Raw genomic sequence first — 18,903 nt, forward strand, 5'->3', positions numbered from 1 at the left:
GGGAAAATGCACAGCTATACAACAGCACGTGCATCGTTCCACCGATTGGAGCTTTTCTATTCCTAACCCTGTTCACGATCGTCTGCAACATTGTTGCCGTTCGCTCTGTTCGCGGTTCTGTATCGAATGTCCGTGAAAACCATTCCACTGTCCCCACCGGTGCTCCAAACTCCCCAGCCTGTACCCGGCAATTTGGGCTGTAACACGAAAATGAACCGTATCAACCATCTGAAGCGCTTATCTTCCACTCCCTCCTTCGTAATAGATAGAGAAGCGCTCTCGCACTATTCTTTCCAGCGTCGTGTTTTCGGGGTGGCACAGGCGGGAAAAGTGCATGGAAAATTACTACTATGATAATTTTCCGCTCGGTCGCCAGAGCGATTCGGCCACTGACAGAGAGAGAGAGAGCATCAGCAGTTGAGGAGAAAGGGTGGCTTTTAGTGATTGTTATGGGTAAGAGTGAATCCTCTTTCTAGGTTAGGAGGTTGTGACTCAAACGTCCGGGATCCGGCGTAGGGCGTCAATATTTGAATAGGCTATTTTTCGAAGGGATCACTTATCGATCACCGGCCAGGTCACAATATCCTGTCGACAGGGAAAGGGTCCAACGGAGAGGAGGTCTAAAAAGGTCACGGCTCTGCGGATAACAATGCACTTGTGGAGCTTGATCTTCAGAAAAGACTGATAAAGCCTCCCCAAGCCCTAATACCTTTCGAAAAACACATCGAGGTGGTTCGAAAAACTGTCCCACATCTTCCTTCAGTTTTTCGCCCGAATCCATTAATGAACGTCTTTAGGCTGAGCAAATGACTTCTCGAACCCATTAACGCACAGCTTAACGTTGTCAAACGCTCATCGACCATGAAAAGAACTTATCGAACATCGGAATGGACGGGGAGCCCGTCCGTTATTTAATTTAATGACCATTCCCCGGGTTTGCTTAGTCTGATTGTCGCAGACATTCGTCGATTTGCGGCAAACGACTTAGCGGGAATCGTGCGATCGGTGTGTGTGTGTGTGGTCTGTCTCGTCTTTTCCCTAACTGTGCAACGGGACAAAAAGGTAAAGTATTCTCGTAATTCCACCTTATAAGAGGTAGTCGATCGATTCGGCGTCGTTTGTCGACGGGGTTTTGCGTCTGCAGAGAGAAAACGGTAGCCAACTTCCGGTGCGTACGATGAGCCGGACCACCGACGCTGATTCACACGCAGATAGTAGTGGCTGTTGCCATTCAGAATTATCGTTTGCAATGGCGACCCCTTCCGACTCCAAATGCAGCAACGCCGGTTGCATTTCAATGTTGCCAGACGGGCAGAAAAGTGTCATAGTCACGTGCGCATTGTGACGAGAGTAAAATCACGCACACAGTTTGGACTGGGTGCAAAAGAATCGGGAAAAACCATTCATCAACCAGCGTCCGCAGGAACACTGCTCCAAGTTTTGGAAGCACTCTCTGTCGAGAGAGATTGGGAATCCGGTTGGGATCGTCGTCTGTTGTTAAGTATGCATAATTTATGTATCATTTAGCTGTGTTCAACGATCGCCACCAGTTTTACGGTGTGCGTGGACACGATTGTTGTGACGCAATGTTTTCGTCGGGTTGAACACCTGGTATGGGAAGTCACCAGAAGAAGTGCCAGACAACTCCAGAAGCTCCCGTGAAGAGCACCCATGACCATGATTGATACCCGGTGGACCGAAGGTCGTCATAGGGATTGGAGGGACTGGAGCTGCTCACGATCCAGCCTTCTACACGCGTTGGGAATATTTAACATCTCGACCATTCTCCAGATGCTGATCAACGATCGCCACACGATGTACATTACGTACCATCAAACTCATCTTCTGCCCCGGGGAATTCCTCTTCAAGATATCGCCCATCCCCATCCCGTTAAACCGTATTGTCCACCGAAGTGTTGACGCGGTTCGCGAGCTCCAAACCCCGATCCGACACGTTGATCGCGTGATGGAGTACGATCATGATCATCATCAAGAGGTGTGTGTGTGCGTGTCTGTTTGTAACCCTTCTATGGGCCCCACAACACCTCCGTCACGGGCGTGAATGTTGACGACGTGAATTATTATGCTTGAACGGCTCGCGCGTCCCGTTCGCGGGCGCATTTGTTTTCGTGTGTCGTTCGACGTCGTCCCGGCCCAGGGTTGATGACCCAGCACCAGGTACCGTGCTCGCGAGCATTTGGGTGAAGGGCCGCGCCCCTTTTCTTACTTGCGCACCGGCGCATTTCTGGGTTAGATCCGAATCCCGCCCGAAAGTCCCGCTCCCGACGTTCGCGCACCCTCGCTCAAAACGCGAGTGAAAGACTGCAATTTTGTGAAAGCATCTCGCATCCCGCTTGCCTATTTTCTAGTTTGTTGTAGGTGGCGGTTGTAGGATATGGAACAAATTGGGAGCGCGGCAATGAAAGAAAATCGGGAACAGTGCTGGTCTGTCATTAGGGTATCAGCCGTGTAGCTGTTTGGTGAGACAGCCCGATCGCCAGCGGCGGTTACGCGAAACCATTTGCATGACGGCTCTAGTATTCCTGCGTCCTGAGCTTACGTAAAGGCAGGAGAGTGGTGCAAAGACAAGGGCATGCCAGCAGGAGGTGGATTTGATTGGGATGAAGTGTGCAGCAGAATTTGGCAAACTAGCAATAGGCAATCTGTTTCCCAGGATCTCCAAAGAACTTATTCTAGAGGTTGAGAATAAAGCCTATGAAGAAGTGGGCCATTTTTGTTCCCGAAGAATTGATTAAGCCCTCAGGGTGACTTTGTTTATGGAGAAACTATCAGAACCATGCCTCCAATCAGTGTCGTTATTGTTGTTATAGTCAAACGTAGAGTCTTAACCAATCCAAAGAGCTCTTTCACTCGAGAAGAGGTGTTTTATGTCCCAACGCCTCAAGAGTCCGTGCTGTAGTTGTTGATAGTTAATGCCGATTAAGTTCGGTGTCAAAGTGCTGTACCGCCATTTAGCTGCATGCAAAACAGATATCATAAAACGTCACCCCGCCTGCTGCTTGTGGCAGATAATTGGAGAGACCGTCCGCCACAGTGTGTATTTTATGACGTGCAAAAACCGCCACTCTACTGGACCAGTTCAGTAACACACGCTCACACTCGCTTCCACCATTTCCTACGGAAATATGGAATCAGATTCCCAAGAATGGAAAGGAACAGGAGGCACAGCAACGGAAACAAAAAAAGGCAAACCAATAACATTACAACTCCACACCGCTACAAGGGTCCGATAACAGTACTTTAACGGCATCGCCCAAAAGCACAGATTCCAAACACGCTGTTTTGCGGCAGCCGAAAGGAATCGGTTTCGGAGCGCCTCGTTTACGCTCATTTCGTTACGATGGCTCGTTACCGTGCCAATGCTGCTCTGGAGCGTAGAACGAATTTTGGGGCCGCCGAGCAGTGACATTGCGCGCGGAATGGGAGTCGGATGGGAGAGGAAGCAAATCATCACCCCCCATCACAGCCGTTCTTTTGGATGCCTTGGGGTTGTGAGTGATTGTGACAAATTGGAGTCGATTTCGAGGGTTCGAGGGATGTGGAAATTTGGAATAGCGGGTCAGACGGTTGCTCCAACTCCGCCAAGATGTGGGTCTTCTGAAACGCTCCGTTAATATCCCAAGCGTTGGTGCGTTCTGGCGCTCGTAAACCTGATTTAAATAAAATATGATCTCCAACCACCATCACCACCATCGCCACCACGCCCAAGCAACTGGAGGGAAAATCTGGAAGCAAGCGGGGAGACAGAGGATATTCGATTCCGAAAGTAACAGCTTTGATGGGTCCTGCCTGATCCACAAATGTGGAGCAAACGGGCACGCTCGCTGAAAGGTATTCAGCAGGTTTGGTTTTTAATTATTTGTTTTAACCGGAGAATTCGCCCTCCCCCCAATCACACCCTCTTTCATTACGTTAGACGTCGACAGAAGACATGACGGTGCATGACAGCAGCGGGCACACGGACGCACTGAACCGATTAATGTGCGGTGGTTGCGTTTGATAAAACGCTTTCTCCCTGCGCCTGGTTTGGTGGATTAGGTCACCAGGTTGACACGCGGCAGACCGGTGCGAAGAATGCGCGTGCTCGTGCGTACTACGCAACCGAATTGCTGTACGCTCCACTTGGAGGGACGCATGGGACGCCTCAAAGGCACACACATCGAATCGATTCTGTGCGGTCCAGTTTTTGGGCACTGTGTGAGAGCACTTTGTTGTTCGTTGATTTGGCGCAAAAATTGGCTCCCTGGTCTGGAGGGTTTTCGGTTCGTCACACGCTAATGAAGTTAGTGGACGCAACGACGCAACGCGTTGCGGACGACTCTGCAAGAACGCACAACTGCGGGAACACTGGGGCAAAAATGGGATCACGCGAGCAAAGGTGATTTTCCATTCGGTTTCCCCTCTTTGCGGTGGATTTCTAAACGCGCGGAAAGTGGGAAAAACTAATGCGTAACACCCGTAGAAGGAGGGAAAAGATTAATGGTGTTGGTGTCCGACTTGGCTAGACATTATCATAAATTTTGGAGCACACGCACGCACACGGTGGATTTAAAGGGTAAAAGGGTCTCGCACATTAAGTGGAAGGTTTACGGGTAATGGAAATGAGTTCCGGGCGAGTACTGGAGAGATCCGAAAATTGGGTTTTGGTCATATTGGGGGAGGCTTTCACCCTAATTTTGATCACTTTATCAAAGTCATAATCGATAACCTAGATGACGATGCGACAGGAACCATAATCTCGTCCCAAAAACTCCGGGAAGATTTGAACACTGTGGAAATAGATTCGTAATGATGGACTAAAAATCAAGGTCATTGTATGTTTTGTGCTGCAGTGCAACGCTTTTTAACATAATGCGCCCATTTACATGCGTTAGAGACTCGATCCCGATCGAGTGTTGCGTTCGGGGAAGTTGTCGGGAGTTTGTTCCAAGGTACCCTCCAAGATGGCTCCCCATGTGACGGGGGAAACTGTGTAAATTCAATTCAAAAGACCGGCAATTAACTGTTTCGCGCATCGGACGCAATACCGTGAGCGTGTGGCCACCGGGCCGTAACCGGGCGGGTGGTCGAACGTTGTTCCTCCCCCCTCTTTCCCTCATCCGAGAAGCTCCATTGATTACGCTTTCGCCACTCACACTCACCATTCCTGGTTGGGAAGAGAACAGTTAGGCGTAGAATGTACAGGGCGCGCGCGCGTGTGTCTCTAATACCACACGGAGCGTAGCAAATGGGGATCTGCCCAGCGACAATTGAAACACTGATTGGGACATTCTCAGGTGGCAAGGTGCGAATTTTCAACGACGGTAATTTTCCCCAAGAATTTCTCACTTTCCAAAAATTCTCACCAAACCATTTGACGGGGCCATTCGTCCGTTGACGGGGAGTCATTAATATGTTCCGAACGGTTCTTTGGAGCTTCTCGGATTTTTTGTTTCCACCTGAACGCATCTCGCTCGACTGTCGGCTGTGGTGCGGAGAAATTGGCATCCATTATACACCCAGAGGGATGCGATGGTTCCGGTGTTCTAGTTCTTCTCGCTCGACTCCACTCACGGAAAAAACAAAACGGTGCTGTCTGGCGTGTTGATATGTTTGTGTGCCTTTTGCTTCGATTTCAATCTATCTCGCTGATGTAGGTCAGTGGTAAGAACGGTTCTGGGTTTTGACGTTCCGAGATCGTATCGGGCGGTTCTACAGACACACACACACCTTTTACTCAAACGGTAACGATCTATTCCCGCTCGAAGGCGTATGTTTGGAACGATCTTCAATCTTCGCTGGGATCTTGTTGATAGCTTAACGGTGTTGGGATGTTGGATTGGCGCATTTTGTTTCTTCTGCTGATGTTGTTTATCCCACGCTGTAGGTGGTAGGATTGTTAATTCCCCACACACAAACACACACGTGAAACCAGTACATTGTTGAAGAAGTTCGAGAGCTGGTCCGCTGTCACCCAGCCCATACACTGTTCGGAGTGGTTTATTGAGTACAAATTTAACACTCATTGTCACTTAAAGCGTGCACACGCAACGCCCTGTTTTCGTGCGCCTTACAAGCCCGGCTTTAACGAATCTCCGAAAAGCAGAAAATCGGGTCGCGCCCGTCAGCCTACCCTGCGTGCATGCATTATTTATTTCACACAAACCCTTGGCGGAGTGTGAAAATCCTTCCCTACGGTGTGCTTCAAGCCGCCCAAATTTGACACATTCTGGTATTGGGCTTTCTGGTCCAGACGTTTTTGTGGAGGCACAAGACATAGCCCGGTGCATGACATGACCGAAACGACAACACCTGGATGGAAGGATCTGCTGGCTGTGTGTGTAGAGGGTATGTGCGGGAGGGAAATTTATTACCCACTGCATTGTTGGGGCTTTGTTGGCTGTGGTTGCGAGGTTTCTTGCAGGCGAAACAGGCCGTCAGGCGCACCGAAAGCAAAATCCCGCGGTCAACCCGGGCACCGTATGGTCGCGAGTCGCGCGGGTGAAGTGGGTCGGAATTTAGGATAAGCAACTGTAATTTTTGCCAACCGCGATGGCCACAGCATCCACTCACACACACACACACACACAACCGGGTCCGGTTTTAGTTTGTTTGTAATCCAGCAGGCGGCAGGCAAGTTTGTAAGCGCGTCCAAGCGCAACCGCAACAACACGACACATGCGCGAGTGCATGCGAGCTGCACCGCACGGGCAAACTTGTTTTGCTGGTCGGAGTTTGGCGGTTTGGCGGGTTACATCACGGGCTGCGAGTGCGCGGATTATGTGACCGACATTCCCGCCGACCGGAGCGAGATTGAGGTTAGCGAAATCGGTGGTTTTGCTACACAAATTTAGGACACTTCTGCGCGAGCGGCCTCGTTCTTCTGAAGTATGCTAATTATTACGACTCCAAGTTCAGCAGAGCCTCAAGATCAAGATGTTCGTGCGTAACGTGCACGTTTCAGTAATCGCTTACATTTTACGGCGTTGAAATTGGCAATTAAAAGTAATGAAATTGTCTTCCACAAGGTCCTCAAGGTCGCCATCAACTCACTCGATCGAACCCTCGCGCGAAGATCACACGATCGGTTTCTACAGGCAGGGGAATTAGTTTCATCATCATCCTTGAACTCTCTCTCTTACTCTTGACACCTTCGGGCACGGGATGCAGGTGTGGTGTGCATTCCGTTTTCCCTTTAGTCCGGTGACCAAATGAGGCGTACGTGAGTGATCGCCTGCTTGAAAAGCAAAAACGACCTGCCTGAGCGCAAAAGCAAAAGCGCGATCATTATGCGGTGTTGATCCCGGGATGGCAACTGGGACGTGTGCAGCAAGGGAAGATTAAAACCCCCCTCGACCCGGGCACGTACCACTCATAACCGTTGTGCCGGTGGAGTAGAGGAGCCTTCTGATCAAGCCAAGCGAAGCGTTATTGATTCGTGAGCCCGATCGGCACGGACCTCGGTGGTCATCCGCTCATGGTCATCTCGTCGCGTCAAGTGGATGAATTTCTGCACAAGGGACATGGAGGACGGAAAAAGGTATCGAAGCCAACCGACAAAAGCCGGTGACGTCGCGGTGTGCGAGCGCGCATTCCTTTCGTTGCGCGAAGCAGCCAAGCAAGCAGCTCGCTAGTTCGCGACGTACTCGCCGGCGAAGTTGACTTCATATCAGTCAAATCAATCTTCATTGGATCGCGCGCGCGCGCACGCTCTCAAACACACAAGGGAAGAGCACCTCGCTCAAGAACTTCGATGACGTCTGGGACGGGTTGGCGTTTTTTTTTGCCTCTTCTGTGCGATGCAAGTCCAGTGCAGTCCAGTCTCGATTTCGCATGACCGCAGCACGTCCATTTGGAGCGCAAAACGGAGGTTCCTTCCTACCAAACAAGTGCTGCTCCCATGGGAGAACCGAGCGCGGAGTGTATGCGTTGGGCGCACGGTGTTCGTAAGAATTCACGAGCGGGACGAGAGGAAAAAAAAAACTCAACGGCCACCTTAAGAATGCAATTTGATTCCCGGTCGGTATTCTCCTCTTCTAGACGTCAGATCAAACGAAGGGCGAAGATTAGAGGCTTTCGCAATCAGTTGGCGAACCGCTTAGAACCCCTTTGTGCCTGGTGACTACTCGCGGGGACTTGCGCGAAGGTGCGGACTTGGTGATGGGACGGCACCAAACCCCCAAAGGCATGGTCCCCGGGCGTTTCCGTTTCGCACTCGTGGGTTTCGCTTTTGCTCGAATTTTGATTGACGTTGCCGATCGTGCAGCGTATTTAGAATGCAGCCGCAACTACCGCCACAGTGTTCGCTGCATTTATTCATGGGATCTTCGCCGGCGGAGGATCTTCCGACTACCCGCTCGTATGGACATGCGCTCTCTCCGCCCCAACCTCCTTGCTCGTGTACCCTGCGGACAACGGCTGCATGATTGATGAGTGTGGCCGATCGGCGATAAGCCGCGATCCGCCGATAAGGGAGAGTGTTTTATTTTTAGCGCAAACAGTTGTCATTATTTTGCGATCAATCACTACCAGCGGGCCGTTCGGACACTATTGCCTTGGAAAGCGAGCGTTTGAGAGCGGGGGTATGGATGCAATGAGATGCAGCAGTGGACAGGGTGGTATAAGAATGCATGCATGTGCGAAAGCTGCATAGTAAGGGGCGTTGTAATTGGCAATGATTGGATTTTAATTGATAAGAATCGTGCGAAAACGATGACGTCGTCGTCATCGTAGTCGTGAGGGAATGTCTGGGATGTGGGGGCATCGGGTGATAATTGCATCATCCGGTGCAAGTAACCCTGATGTGATCTTTTGTTCGGAAGATTTCGTGTCGGAGGATTTGTTGGACTAGTTTGTCAACAGCATCTTTACACTTACTGACGGAGAGGGATTAAAACAATAAACACCAAAATGTCTGAAATACGCTTTTTGCAGATTTTTTAGATCCTCTTGACTTGAAAATCTTTTTGAAAACTAAAAGCCTCCGATCTCAGAACACAAAAGTTTAACTAAAAAAAGTGTTCTTCATGATCAAAATACTGTTACATCTGTTGCTCAACACTGGAGCTTATCTAGGCTGCAACAGATTTAATAGAAATTCTTAGTTCTTCAAGATTCTAGATTCAGAAGTAAGTCATCAGACTGCCAACGTTATGACCACTTATCAGTAAGTTCATTGGTCTTCATCGGTACCCTTCCTAATGTGTCTTGGGAATCGTGTAAATGTCATACCTTTCTACCTACGGTCACTTAGAATTCCTACCAAGAAGCCGTTAGAATTCCAGTGACAAACTAAAGCATCGCATCGGGGCGCAAAAAAAAGCGTCCGTACCAGTGGGCTGCACCGACTACATGCTGGGCGGTACCGGGGCGGCCATCAAACGAATTCTCCAACCAGCGCGGTCCAGTGCACTCCAGTGGGCAAAATGGCGATTATGCTGCGCTCATACGCGACCGTTGTCGTCTGATTTAAATAATTACCACCACTAAGGGCCACCGCGGCCACCATTAACATTAATTGTTAATGAATAACTCTCAGTTTTGCACCCCATTCCCCTTTGAGTGGTCGGCCTCGGTCAGGTGAAATGGAGATCTGCGGTCGTACGGATGGGAAGGGCAACTCTCCCCACGGTGGAATAGAAGACACTAATTAAAAGAGTAATTATTAACAGCAGAATTGACTGGTGATTATTGCACCGTGATGCTACGCTGGTTACTACGAATGTAGTGCTTTTTTGCAGCAACAACAAAAACAGAAAGAGAGTTCAGAGCTCAGAGCCCAAGATGTGGTTGTTTAATGAACCAGTTAGCTACCGGATCCCGGCACACTCGGCTACGCGATCATGTTTTATTTCTCCCGGCGGTGGCCCCGGCCGTTTTCGCTCTGTGAGCATGGCTGATAAATCTTGCGATTGTTCGGCAAATATTGCCGCCAAGAACTTGTGCGGCCAGACTACCAGACACACAGAACGAGCGCCCCTAACGAGCGGTGGGAACCGTACCCCGGTGCAATAAATTGATCCTATTAAATATTTATTGCTTCCCGTCGTAAGGGTGAGTCTTGGAGTTTAGCTGATCGATCGATTGGTTTGTCTAGGGCGAACTGCTTGGTTTGCCGGTGGTGGTGATGGTGTGTTCTGGCGGTGTGGACCTAAAGTGGAAGGGCGAAACTTTATGATTCATTTGACTGCACGATTCTACTCCTGCAGTGGATCGCGTGACGTTTCTAAGGGATGGTCCCAAAGTGACAAACTGCTGTCAAACAGCTAGATCAATCTAGACAGTCATTGCTGCCGAGGACCGGGTACGGATACGGCTGGTAGGTGCAAACTAGCACCAGGCTCGATCGCCACAGCACCGTTCCATTCCGGTTCTGCCGCGACTGAACACGCGCTTCATCCGCCCCACATCAGAAGATGCACATCTCCTAAAAATAGACCTTCAGTCTTTCCCAGTCCTCCCTAGCCCACCGCTGCCCCGACGAGCGATTTACAATTCAATGCAAAAATGCTCTTCGAAGCATCCTTCGCAGCCAGAGGGAATGTTTTTTTTCACTTCCTCCTATCGGATGGTAAATTATGCCAATCGTAGAACAATTGTTTATTTATGCCTTTTGCGCCCGGAGCGCAGGAGGGCAACTGGGAGATCGTGTGCACTGGAGAATGAAAAATAAGTTCCAACGCGCTCGCAGACTAGTTGCAGTCGCGGCGCTGGTCGTGGTCGTTTTGAATTGTTTATTGAAATAAATTTCAATGCTAAACGTGTGTCCCGCGCTGTGTCTAACTCGACAGATGCTAGGGTCTAGCCAGGCAGGCAGGCTACGAGTTTTATGCGATTTGCAGTTTTGATTTATTATTAACAAATTGTTGTCGAAAAGGGAATACATCTCGGCAGCCGTTTAGAACCGTCCACTTGGAGCATTGCACATTCTGGCACCGCTGTGCAGCGGAAAAACCATTTCATAGAGCAGACCGCCGGATCTGATCCGGTTTTGTGGTGTAGAAATTCTTCAAAAAGATTTTTGTGCCATTAGACAGGACAGGACCCGGGCTGGACAGGCACACGTGCAAAGCAATCGAACCGGTTTTCGGACAACCAAACCAAACCCTTGGGCACTCTCCATGGACCGTTTGTGGTTGATTGATCGAAAACGATAAATTTCAATTAATCTCCCTCACCTGGATGGGGGGGCTGGGGCAGCCTAGAGCCTAACAAAAGCCCCCCGTCAAACCGTCGCAGCAGAATCGAATGGCAAAAGGTGGTCAAGAATTTCGAGGAAAAAATAGCTCTCCCAGAGATAGCGGGGTGCGAATCGAGCTGAGAAGAAGGATTGGGTGGACAGCATTTCGGAACCGGCTTGCACCACATTCTTTGTGCCCCGTTGGGTGGTTTCACTTCGACACAATTTCGGCACACATGCATGAACTAATTTCGCTACCTCGGTTGGTCCAGCCGTTGGTGGAGAGTTGGGAAATTGGAGAGCAGAAGAAACGAAACATATGGCACTAGCCGGCGGTAGGAGATAGAAGATCTAAGCCGGTCTCCACTTTGAAGGAAGCTCTTTGCTAAGTTCAAGTCATCGAAAAGAACCCAACGCAAGCGGTAGGAGCATTGAAGGTCACTTGGAAGCAAGAAATTCGGTAGCCGGTGGTCAATTCACTTAGCCAAACCCTCTAATTAACCACATCGAATGATACACATGGCTGCCTCTCCGGTGGGCTTTTGAATTGGAGCCTCTTCCAAGTGTGTCCGAAAATGCTTGAAGACGCGACGCGAGTCGTTGTCCGCAGTTTAATTCCTAACCATTCAATAAAACCCTGCCACCAAAGAAGACGCGGGAACTCAACTCATCGGGCGGATGTGCCTTTGTGCGCCCCTATCCTACAAAGAAGCCGATTTTGGTCAGCTCTACCCTGGTTCTGGTTGTTTGAATGACGAAAACAACAAGCTACCGTGTGTGCCGGGCATTGGTCGAACAAGGCGTTCGTCGTTCGTTCTCTCGTTAGCCGGGCAGTTCGCACAATGGTCCGAAAATCACTACTACCCTTCCCTGTGGTGCTTTTCTTCGGCAATGCAAGGAATATAAAAGAGCCTACCAGGGAGTTATTCACCGGGCCTAACCATCCAGACTCTCTCTCTCTACTTCACCACCGATTCGTGATCTAGAATGGCGAGTCTTCACCCATTCACTTCTGACACCTTCACGCGCATAAGATTAAGAATTTTGCCGCCTTTATTTTTTGGACCGAGCGCGAGGCAGGGGGGTTTGCGCAGGGCAACTGCGCCAAGTGAAATCGAAGCGAAACCAATTTTTGCTTCAATCCTCCGATCGCCGCACTTCAAAGTGGATCTCCGGCGCGGCTCAATGGTTCAGTGAAGCTTCTCGTGCGCTTTCTCACCTTTGGCAGAACTTCCTCCCTCTGACCCTCCCGGTACACCTGTCCGATATGAAGGGTGAGGGTGCGGGAAACTCGTCCACGCTGTGGGGATGGATGGTGGAACAGCAGGTGTGAAATGTTTGCGTTCTTTTGCTACGGAGCGAAACGGGCGAAACGAAGCGAAAAGAGGGTAAAGAGATGGAGATCGCGTCGGAGTCGGTGCGGTCTGTGTTCCGAAACCGATTGGATCTAGTTGTGCTGTGCGCATTCTCTATTCTCGTCTCGTGTGGTGGAGGCGGAGGGAGGGCCGTTTTGGGTTCGTTTACCCGGGTCGAGGTCGGTCGGCTGAGCGGATGGTTTTGTGCGTTTTGAAGATTGGCTCACGATTAAGCGCTGGAGGCTTTCCCCCAGGGGCTTATCACTTTTCTTCAACAAATGCTGCAAGAGCAGCGAAATTGGTAGAATGAGTGGAAAAGTGTACAATTGTTTGTGTGATTGTGTGTGGCGGTGTTGTTTGCTGGGAAAGTGAAAAACATCTAAACGAGAGCATTCCGTCGGAAGACACCGAGCGGTATGACGAGATGGTCGTGATCTTCATCAACCGAACGCCTCCCGAAACCGGTCTGTCTCTGCTGGTGCTGGTGCAGTGCAGTGGAGTTCCAGTGGAGTGCAGTGGAAGTTCAACGTTTTCCTAGAGGGAAAAGCAAATCCATTTTACGGTATAAAATACTGCCTGAAACTGGGGCATAAAGATGGCAGCAGAAGGAGGAGATGCTAATAATTTTAATATTTATTAATTAATTTACATGTACTTCCCACCCAGGACCTAAGCTACCCATGGGAGGAACTCCACATGAACAGTTACGTGTGCCCGTCTAGGACGGGCCGGCGTAACGCATAGCAAAAACAATGTCATTGAAGATATCGGAATGGCGTTTTGCATCCCGCCAGTACTGCAGCGTGCAGTCCTGAAACCTGTTAGCTCCCAGGTAGCCCTACACAACAGGTACGTATTTGCAGTTACCGAGCTGGACATAAGCATTGGAGGAAACGCATCTAATAAATTAATTGATAGTGAACCAAGTGGGCTGGCAGTAGGCTTCTACCTGGGTATCTCCCGTCTAAGTGAAGTCGTTTGGAAGCTAGAAGCAGTGAGCTTCCGCCGAGTCCCGGGGGGGAGAAAAGCCCAGACATTAGCCGGACCACGGGTTGCCTCGGTTTGTAACGTCCAGTGAGTGCGCCCGTGCACTGCAACCAATAATTTCTTCATCATGGTCATCGCCGTCTCTAACTGTTCCGTTTGTAACTGTTTTTATGGAGGGGGGGGGGGGGCCGTTTTGTGCGCCAAGGGGCCCCCTAGGGATCTCTATCGGAAGAGCGATCGAACCGGGGAAGTCCAGCTCCAGCTGATCGCTTTTCCGCTCCCCAGCCGCTGATAGAGGCTCCGACCGTAATGTCCGTAATCATTGTTTGCGGTTTTGGGAGCTTGTTACTGGAGCATTCAAACACAGGGCCAGATGATTTCCCCCCACTTTGCATGCGAGCGGATCTTCCGAAGGTTGCTGTTGCGTTTGCGTAACCTCATCAATCATCAGTGTCGATGGCGCAATCTGCACAATCAGGCTGTGGCCCGGGTTTGCCTCGGTTTGGCCTACAAACGAAACGGGCGCCAAACCGAACCCGGCCAACGGTACATCCGGCGCTGCCCGCGCTGCTTGGTGCGGGAGAGCGCGCCTATTTAAATTATTACACAGCCTCACCTCGCGCCAGTCCCTGGGGCCGATCAATCTTGATCGGCCTGGATCGAGCGGATGGTCAGTGGATCGCAGTGAACCGCACTGGTTGATTTGGCTAGAATTATTGTGGCCATTTGTGCGAACAGGCATATGCTTCTGGGGGTTTTCTGGGTCAGCCTGACTGGCATGTTTGCCAATCGACCATCGACCGAGAATGTTTCGTTCAGTGGAGCCAGATTGGGGCCATTCTGCAGGCTGGCAGGGGAGCATGGGAAACAATAATCGAAATTGATCGCTAATTAAAATCACCATGCACGTACCTCTCTACCACCGAGCCAACCGGTGTTGCAGTTGAAGGTACTGCATGGAGATGTTTGTTCCTGGCGTATTGTTTGGTCTACCTTTTTCCCCACATGAGCCGAGGGTTTCGCTTGGTACGGGGTTTAATTGCACCGATTGATGAAGAAGACAAAAAAAAGCGGAACAAAATACCAGAAGGCCACCACTTACCGGATCAATTTCCAGCGGCCCTTGTACAACACACACACACATTCTGTAAAGCAATTCCAATCCCATCCCTTCCCTCCCCCCAAACCCTCGGCTAGGTGAAAAGAAAATATGATCGCAATTGGTTGATCGCGAACATTTTCATTTGCAGCGTACACGGCATGTACATGCCACATGTCGTGCCGCGGTAGCATAAATGAGCCGCGCTGGTCTGTGCACATGTTCGCTGTCTGTCCGGGGGTTTGGATATTTTCATTCTCCAGAACGCGCGAAAGGTGCGAATGAGAATGGGATTCAATGCGCGCGCACACACACACGCGCGCGTGCATACACAGTGAAACAATACGTAGGATGCAGCAAAGGGTGGGAGCGAAAAAATATTGATCTTAAATATGGTTCCACCAGCTATGGGGCATCGTTCCGCTGTTCGTTCGGGATTGAATGGAGCGCAAGCATCGTTAGTCAGCGGTACGACATGCAACCCCATGTACATCCGGAGCCGGAGCGGGCATTGTCGTTAATGAATACACCTGTACACCGCCTGTTGTGTGTGTGATGGAGATTTTATTCTATTCATGGTCAAGATTGCAGAAAGGGCAATCAGGCTAGCTACCGGGCAGCAAAAGGGCATTCTATGCTAGCAAAAGCATACAAAAAAGGGAAGCTGATGATAATTTATCTGTGCGGTCAGTATTACTAGCAGCGGCCGTTTCCCGGCCGATTTGCATGAAATGTGTAGCAGAATATATATATGAAAAAAGAAAACCTAATTGCTATCATACGCTACAATTTCTAGAATTTCTAGATATAATGCAATATTTTGTGAAATGTTTAATTTTTAATAGTTTCTTAACACAAGCATATTTAAGAAATAAAAAAGGCAGATTGTTGTGCATTTTGTGACAGTAGACAGTTTCTTGTTACTATTTTATCCAAGACTTTACCAAATTAAACATTTTAAAGTGGTTCGGAAGAAACTAGTCGTTCTAATTAGAATCAGAAGTTCTAATTAGAATCAATAATTCTCTAAAGACTCAAATATGTCTTGTTGTATTGCAATTCAGACCATTCATATTAACTTCTTTTATGGTTTCATTTAATTCATCCTTTACTACAGTTGCATAAATAAACTTTTACTACAGAGGTGTCACTTTGACAACAGGAGTGAGAAAATGGAGCAATAATTGGTTCTGGGTACTAAACTTTAGCTCATGGTAATCATTGTAGTTTTATGAGTTTTATTTATTTATTTATCTGAAATATTGAAGAACAGGTTTCTTCTTGAAAAAAAGATTCAAAAATATTATTCTATGTCGATTTATTAGAGTTCATCGACTGAAAGGTATTGAAAAAAGCTCACCTTAGATTTCAGAATTCCTTATTTCAAATTGAAATTGCGTTTGAAATCATACCATTAAATGTTAAAATAGAATGCTGTATTTATACATTTTCTGTAAGGTGTGTAGTTATTTATTCATTAGTTGGGGCCAACTTTCACCTTAAATATAAATTTGAAGAGAATATTTTCCGTTTCAAAAGCTTTTTATAGCATTAAAACATCTGTTCGCATGTTTGTTTCAAAAACCAATTCTACAAAGCATGCTTTTCCTAGAACAATAATTCTACCCAACCCGACCCGAAAGACGATAAAAAAGCAGTCGTTTTTATTTTTTCATTTCCCATTTTCGCTTTTCAAGAAACAGCGTCACTTTCGCGTTCACGGGAGGAAACCCAAAGTCTTGGCCACCCTTTTCAGGTTTCCTGCCCTGTCTCTTCTCCCGATGCTTCAACCCCCTCGCCGCAGCCGAACACTCAATCGCGAAAACACCTTTGAATCGCACCCTCGCGGCATCGAAATTGATTATGTTTCGTGCCCGCGCGAGGAAAACCCCGGCCGGCCGGCGCAACCTCCGTCCCTGCGCGATGTTACGATTGCGTCGCGCGCAGAGACGGAACCGGTGGATGACACCGCCACGAACCGGACCGTTCGCCGCCAGGGAAGTTTCGTTTGCTGATGCGCTGAATGCCAGCGAAAGCCAAAGAAGCGCAAAGGAGGAAAGGACCAAAGGAGCATCATTTCCCTGGGCTCTGGCAGTGAGGCGGTGGTGGTGGTGTGCCGGTTGCGCTATCTCGTGCGCAGCACGGCTGCTCATTTGCCGAGAATGCGCAAAAGTTCGCGCAAATCAATTGTGTGTATACACAATTATTTATTCGTTTTCTCACAATCAGCGCTAAATCAGTTGTATTTACCTCCTCGCTTCTCTTACCTCTCTCTCTCTCTGCACTTCCTTTCTTGCGCGGATGGCCCAAAGGGCGGATGAGGGGGTTGGAAGTTTTTCCCATTTCCATTTTCCCCTGCTCGTTCGTGCCAAGTTCTATGGATTACCTCTTTTCCCTCGGTTTGTTTCTTCATTCCTTCTCTCCTCCCCACAATTTCGTATGCATGCCTCGTTTTGGTGAAGCAAATTAAATAAATTAAATATTGTGTCGCACACCGCGTCACTTTGCTCGGGAGGCCTCGAGCGATGGAATAGTTTCCCTCTATCCTCTACTCCCCTGCAGATCGCCTCTCTCGCTCATTGGAAATCGCACACGAGGAGTGCTCGGGATAATGAGGCGTAAAATAGGAGACAAGGGAAAAAACGGACACAGGGACATCCCAATAGGGAGACACTTCTCGATGCTCGATCTTCGCTTCTCCCTACCCAGCTCGATCATCATACGCCGGCAGTGGTAGTAGTAGTAGTAGTTGGTTTTTATTGCACATGCACGACTGTGTTTTATTTTCGCATGCGCTTATTCGATCGGCGCGTATTATTCTTTCATTCCGATATGGGCTCACGGTATCGCGGTTGGAAGTTGTCAGTGGACCCCGTTGACTTTGTGCGAAATATTGAAAACGGCCAGAAGGCAGTCGGAGAGCGAATCTTCTTCAGCGGAATCAAAACGAGCCTAAGGCAAATAAAAAAAAGGCGGTCCAATGTTGTACGGACGGTTTTCTGATCATCCCGTGTCGTGTCGGACCAAACTCATCGTGGGGGCTGCTATGGAGCTGCGCTATCTGATCGTAACATGCAGGGTATGACAATGCAGGGGTTTCGGTTTCCATTTTTGAAGATAAGTAAAAATGGAGAAACATGTTTATGTACTTGATCACAAAAAAACACGAGCCTGAATAAAAAAGTGTTTGCTCAAATTTTCCGTTTTTGCAACGGAACATTGCATGTTATGTAGTGTCAAATTAGTATGTTTAAATAGAAAATAAGCTGTGAAATATTGAATATTACATTCTATAAGTTATCTAAATTCTTTAAAAAAAAATCAAACATCCATCCCCGATAAAACCCTGCACTAACGCGCCGAACCGTACCAAATCCAAGGGCACGCTCTCATTGCTCAAAACCCCGCTGCCCCGTGCGCGAGATCCTTGACTTCTACCCCCGTGCGTTGTCCCCTTGCGTTGCCTATTTCTGTGTTGTCCCGCGCACGGGATCTGATATTTATGTGTCGTCCGGCGAACGGCAAGCCAAGCCATCGGGCCCCAAGATCGACGCGGGGATGCGAATCGGAATGTCTTGTCGCATCGTTGCATCGTTATCGGGGGCGCGAGCACAGTCCGCGAACACACATTCTCGACAACATTCCCAATGGTGTGCACACACACACACGCGCGCATATGTACATCTTTGGAGCTTTTGCTATCGAACAAGAATGTTCTGCTCACAGAACGCGGCATGGGTGGATGGGAAAAAAGGACATTTGCTTGCGTGTTTTCCACGCGGCGAAGATTTCGGTACCTTTTAAGGGCGAACGGGTAAAGTAAGATCCGAGGTGATGTGGTGCAGTGGTGGGAAGATACATACAGGGCGCGGAGGGCCTGCGCTTATCTGCCCGAAGGGCTTGCGCAGTGCTCTTGTTGTGGGCGATAATCGCCTACTTAGACAGAATATCGGAATTAATTGACCTGGAATCTGTCAAGCAGGTGAGGAGAGTTAAGAAATGGTGGTGTCTCTGTGCGTACGCATGTTTGTAGAAGAACGATGGAATAAGGTAAGAATTTGTAAGAAGAAGTCTCTTCGCTTCGCTGAGCCGTTGTGACAAAAATAACCTCTAGTAAGTGTCTGAGCAAGCTCATTGTGGGAAGGTAATGAAGCTCCGTCAGTATAAGCAACGCATGAACGGTTTCCCTTTTCCTTCGCCAGCCTTAAACGCTTCAAATTTGACAGCTCCATGCAGCTCCAGCGTGCCAGGTGAACGACCATTTATCGCATCGAAAGCAGCTG

At 49.0% G+C, this 18,903-nt stretch overlaps 1 protein-coding gene across 2 annotated transcripts in view; it reads right to left on the bottom strand.

Moving 5' to 3' along the window:
• LOC120958203 (uncharacterized) overlaps window positions 1-18,903 on the bottom strand; it is a 45,897-nt gene that overhangs the window by 16,465 nt on the left and 10,529 nt on the right. The window lies entirely within an intron of this gene.

Source organism: Anopheles coluzzii, chromosome 3 (assembly GCF_943734685.1).
Source record: "Anopheles coluzzii chromosome 3, AcolN3, whole genome shotgun sequence".
In the NCBI taxonomy this organism is placed as follows: Eukaryota; Metazoa; Arthropoda; class Insecta; order Diptera; family Culicidae; genus Anopheles; species Anopheles coluzzii.